At 44.3% G+C, this 6,000-nt stretch overlaps 1 protein-coding gene across 1 annotated transcript in view; it reads right to left on the reverse strand.

Moving 5' to 3' along the window:
• Positions 1 to 5,736, reverse strand: part of PXYLP1 (2-phosphoxylose phosphatase 1) — a 53,684-nt gene extending 47,948 nt beyond the window's left edge. The window contains exon 1 of the mRNA XM_035334715.1: positions 5,664 to 5,736. The gene's annotated coding sequence lies outside the window, so the exon portion shown is untranslated. The remainder of the gene's footprint in view (positions 1 to 5,663) is intronic.
• Between the last annotated feature and the right edge of the window lie 264 nt (positions 5,737 to 6,000).

Consider the following 6,000-nt stretch of genomic DNA (forward strand, 5'->3'; position numbering starts at 1 on the left):
GCATGGGCTACTTTCTTTCACATCAGAGAAGCCTCACTGTTGTGTTAGAAATCTATCTATATAATCCAGTCTAAGAGCAAATCTGCCAAATTAAAAAGCATTAAACAGTATTTAAATATCTTTGGAACATAAACCATTCTTCCTTTTAAAAATCAGACTTGGTAGCTCACCCAAATCATAAGTAATTAAAAGACTACATCAATTCCTCTGCCAGCTTAATATCTCTTCTCTGATTTTCATATTCCTTTCAGGAACTGTTGAGTTTCCTCACTTTGGTTTTCCATTAGGTCTCATTCGGTTTCCTTGTTTCAAAAGCAAATATATGAAAGCATGAAATATTTCAAGGATGAGGTGTCCTTGACTCTTTTTTTTTAATCCATTTAAAACCTTAGTTGGAGAGACCCTTCCAGACAGGCCAACTTCTCTGTGCATGTTTTGACCTGGCCTTGACTAGCTCTTTTCAGTTGGAAATTAAGTCAGTGTCCTACCACTTAACAACACGTTAATACCTAGGAAAATCTGTCATAAGCCCAACTCTTAGTCAACCCCTTCAGCAATACCACCACATCCCTAATCCTTTTCCCGTCCAGCGATAGGTCATGCACTTCTGCTTCGCTGAACGGCAGGGAAAGTAAAAACAAAAACAAAGGAAGTGCTTGTGCTTCCTTAAAGGAAACCGAGCAACTCTTTTTCAACATTATTATAAAACTTGAAAGAAACCTTACGATTTTTGATGGCTCCAAGCCAGAACTGAATCCTAATTGGAAGCAAAACCATTCCAGAACATACACAATTAAATAAGCCTTAAAAAATAGCACCAGAATTTAATGATTTTAAACTTATGATTTTAAAATGGTATGCCATATGCTCATAATTGTATGAGCACAGATCCTAATCAGACACAGATCACAGCCAGTGGCTGATCAGATAACACTACAGCTCCCAAAAAGCACACAAAGGCAGAGCAGTTAGCATACTTGAATTGTTATACATTTCATTTTTTTTAAGTTACAGTTTTAATTGTTTGAGCAACTCTCCTGCCTACTGTAATGCTGCCCCCTGCACACATTTCCAATACGAACCATCAAGCGCTCTGGACACAAACCCATATCCCCCTGGCAGGCATTGTAAGCTGCTGCAAAAACCTCTTCCTGGCCCTAACTTTGAAAGAAAACATTGTGGGGATACACTCAATACTAATTGCAATCAACCAATGAGGTCAGGTTGAATAAATAGATCAGATAAGAGATTTAGACTGGGAAGCTCATAAGCGGAGGCAACAGTTTATGTTGCCACACCTGGTCTGATTCATCCTACCCCACATCTGAGATGATATTAGTATGAAGGAAAGGATCTTCCTCTGCATGTCTGCCCTTCTGCTCAAGTTCGACAGATCTGAGGATAAGACCTGAGCTCCCAAGTCTCCCCTTATTCCTTTAAATCCAGATGATCTTATACCGGGTCTGGTGTTGACCTGTGTCTGTTTCAGCTCATACTGATAGAAAAGGACTAAGACTTTATTCAGCAATTCAGTCATCTTCCTGCAATCTAACCCCAGAATGGTTATCAGACATGCATTACTGGACAGTCAGTATTTCCTGCTCCCTCTTCTTCCCCACCACACTTCATACAACTGCCAACTCTCCTGGGTGCTGAATAGATGAATGAGGAATAACGCAGGCATCATCCTGGGAGCGCTGCCATGCTGCTCTGCCAGGCGGGATGCCCATTCTTCCCCGGACCTCATGGCAGCAGCACAAATTAACCTCGAGATCACGTCATCTCGCAGTTAGAGACGACCTGAGCACAACGGCACGGGCAGGCTGGTTATTTCTCCAAAAGGAAACGTAAAAATACATTTAGGTAAACAGTGCTGGCGTTAAACGTTATGTCCCCGCATTTCATTTGGAAGGCTTACTGCAAACGTTTTTGTTGCTTAGCTCCAGGAAGTTTATTTCAGAATTTATTGGTCCATCAGAAGCTTCTCACGAAGGTAACCCAAAGTCTTCACAGGCAGAAATGCCTGCCTCTGCTAACTCCAGAACAATTAGCTAGCCAGCACAACAGCCAGAGATGTGAGGAAGATGAACATAAGATGCTTTATGAAAAAAAGCATTAAAAAAATATGGAAAAACACACATTAGTGTCAATATTGCTTGTCCTTTTAAAATAACCATTGACAACGCAATATACATGATATTCACAGGATCTCTTTTTTTTTTTTTTAATCACCTGAGAGTATCAACCAAAGAAAACAGTACAGTTTATGCCGCTGCGTAACTGTGGTATTTATTATAGGGGATGTGGAGACAAAGTTATGGTGTTCTGTTTTTTCCCCTCAACAGAAGACATTTATCATTTCTGGGGGAAACTGACTTCATTCTTGTCACATGAAAAGCTTGATGGTGTCGTAAGAACTATGGATGAAACAGCTGGAGAACACTTACTGCGCAAGTCTTTATCAAGCAGCGAGAAAAAAATAAGCCTAATTATTTCAGCTTCCAGAAATCTGTTATGTTCAAGAAATACGCCAGTTCTGTAGCTTTTCAATGCCCAGTTTATCTCTTTTTAATCAATACGAAGTAGCCTGTCAATCTTGCTCTGAAACTGTTCCCTATCATCAGCACCATTCAGTGATAATCACACATTTATCACCCACCTTTGTAGCCCTCCTGACAAAGGCTCCTATTTCATTATAACACTGCACAATACAACAATGCCCTTTTTTTTTTTTTTCTGTTTAGGACCAACCATTACATTTTATGACTCAGGCATTGACTGGGAACAGTAAAAAATGATGTTATCTGATTTAAAAAAAAAAAAAACACATACAGAAATGGTGATTCTAACAGCACCCTTTCCCACTCCATTTCTTCAATGAGCAAACCTCACCCAGCTGTAACCAGAGATCCCCCCAGTACCTTCCAGACAAACAAGTGCACTTAATTTGAATGCTAAAATAAACCCAATGCCACAAAGCTCGCATGTTCCCGTACAGATATAAAACCCATATATATCTTTCACTAGGAAATTTTATTGTTAAAAAATTGAAAACTTTCTGCCCTGAATGATTTACAAAACCAAACGTTTGCTTAAGGGGACTCCATTCAGATTTCATCAAAGCACAGCCTGAATTTAACAGAACATGAAGCACGTCCCAGTCTGTATCACATTTCTGATATCTTTCTGGAAAGTTCCTACATAAACCTTCAGCCATCATCCAATATGTAGCTTTACAATCAACTGTTTCCATTTACATTTATACTTCTGTGCAATTTATACTATACAAGAGTCTGCACTTATCACAGAAGGCATTCTGAAAATCATTTCAAAGACAAAGCGTGTTTTACAGCACAATCTTTGTACAACATTATTTTAGTACAATTCCAGTAAAATTACCACAAACCTAAAAATCATGCAAGTAGAAGTCTTGCAAGGATTTTACATTTCTAGCCTCCTCCCAGGCGTTTGTCATTCCTTCTCATTTTTCTACACAATTTAAGCTTTTATTTTCAAATGCAATTTTCCACCCAAGCTAGCTTATTTCTAAATACAACCTTCTAAGCACGAATCAATGCACTGCTCACTTACTGACTCTTCTTCTCACAGCGAGTCAGGACTACAGGCTATGTTCAAACACCGTTCCAATCTAACCTCCTGCCTAAACAGTGTTGAACCAAACCCCACAGTTTGTTCAGCATCTGAACCACTGACATTCTCTTTAAACAAATCCTTCCTCACCTTCGAGGCTGCCGTCTTGCAGCATTTGTCTGTGCTGGTCAAGAGCCTGCCAACACAGCTGAGCCTCCAGGCTCCTCCCAACCCTTCTGAACAATCAAGGTACCACCACCTCCTTTGTGGCATCTGACACAAACCCTAAGTCAAATCATACCTAAATCATGAAGCACATGGTAGTAGGTGGCTTAGCATTTCATTCCTATACTTGTGTGATGCATGTTTGTCAGCAACATGCATCTCACAGTGGTGGTTTCTTGCATACTAACTGCAACTATTTTTTTGTATTACTTGGAATAAAAACCTTGGGAATAGGAAGAGAATATGCAACCAGACCTGAACAGAAATCCAGATAAAAGCCAGTCTTAGTACTACATGAATCTGTCATTCATCTACTGAGCAATAAAATACAGATACACTTAAGATACAAGCCTTTTATAAATTAATAAAAAAGCCTTGTAATTACAAGAATAACAAAATCTGCAACTTCAGCAGGAAAAGCATCCCAAAAAAGTCAACCTAATTTCAAAGCTCTCATACGAGGTTATGAAAAGGAACAAAGACCTACATAAGAAATCTCACAGGATGCTCATGGTTTCCTTTGTCTAAGGAGGTCACGAGGGAGAAGTAGCAAGAACACACACCCCAGTGCAAAGCCACTGGAGAAAGCAAACTTTATGGGAGTCAGTAATTTTGCACACCTTGAAGCACTGGTTGTGTGTTTGCTCATTCCAAGATGCCCGCTTTTTAAGCTAATAAAAGCACAAGAGAAATAAGAATGTGGTTACTGAAAGACAAGGTCATAACTATAAAGCTGAAACAACATAACTAAGTGCAAAAAGTCTAAGCAGGCTGGAGACCGCTGCACAAAGGTCCTTACGGCCACCGCTGCCAGCCCCTCGCGTGAGGGCAGGCTCCTGCTGAACAGGGAGCTGTTTTAGTGCGTACTGAATCTTATAAAAATTCATGTTTCAGCACTGCTAAGTTTACATAAAATATTTAAAAGACTACAATTAAAAGCCACTAGTGAGAGGAACATATGTGTTTTAACTATGCGCGCTACTTTTAGTTACCTTTCTGAGGAGATTAAAATTAAGCAGCTTTGCTTTCATCCCACTCACACCCTCCCACTACAAAGTCTGTCTGAGCAAATCCTCCCGCTACAGACGTCAAAACAGGGCATAAGTATTACAGCGACTTATTGCCAAAACGCGTTGGTTTAATATCCCATTATTATTGTAATACTGGCACAATAACTTATTATATGCGACAGCTCTTGCAGTTAGTCAGGGATAGATCCTCTTACTCCGGAGTTTCTTCATCCGCACAGAAGTGCATTTGCTGAAGGTGTAGAAGAGTACATGCAGGAGCGGAGCCAGGCGAGATGCTCCTCGCAGGCCCCAACGCCAGACAAAACAGAGTCTGATCAGGGCACCGCACACACGCTGCCTACCCTGTCCCTGCTGCTGCCCCAGCCTTCAGCTAGAGCGATCGGGCCAGAAATTCAGGTCACAGCGTTGTCAGAACACACTGCTTACCCGCTCACTTTCTATCATTTTCAACAAAACACTTTCACAGACGTGTTTTTTTTTTTGGTGGCAGGGCCACGGAGCCCCCCGTGTGGGAACACGACGAAACGAGGAGCGACCCACGCACGGGGGAGCCCGTTCGTGCCCCAGGGCTCGGGGCTGCTCTCGGGGAGCCTGCAATGCAGAAGCACGCCACGAAGCCTGCTCGGGGCCGTACAGTCACCTGGGTTAAGGCACGTCCGAGGACAAGGCTCGCTAGCGAACACGCTGAACACAACCAACGAAAAAAAAAAAAAAAGAGAGAGAGAAACCCGCACAAGTTGCTCGCCCCCCTCCCCTTCCCGGGACAGCGGAGCTGCCCGGGCCCCCCTTCCCGCAGCCCCCCCCTCCCCCCCCGACCTGCCCGCGGTGCCGCCGCCTCCTCTTCCTCCTCCTCGTCCCGGGGCCGGGGCCGCTGCCCGCCGCCACGCCACGGCTCGGGCTGGGCAGCCCGCCCAGCGCCCCGGCTCCGCCGAGCACCGCCCTCTGTGGGGCTGCCCCCGCCCCGTCCCTCCTCCGCCGGGGCGGCCCCGACGCGAGGAGCCCGCCCGGCCCCGCTCGGCCCGGCTCCGCCAGGCCTCTCCCCGCCAGGCCCGGCCCTGTGCGGCGCCCCCCGGCCGGGGCCCGAGGAGGTGGTCCCGCGGCGCAGAGCCCGAGGCAGGCGGGCGAAATGGCTGCTGCCCGCCCCGCGCGGCTG

The sequence above is a fragment of the Oxyura jamaicensis genome, chromosome 9 (genome assembly GCF_011077185.1).
Source record: "Oxyura jamaicensis isolate SHBP4307 breed ruddy duck chromosome 9, BPBGC_Ojam_1.0, whole genome shotgun sequence".
Lineage (NCBI taxonomy): Eukaryota > Metazoa > Chordata > Aves > Anseriformes > Anatidae > Oxyura > Oxyura jamaicensis.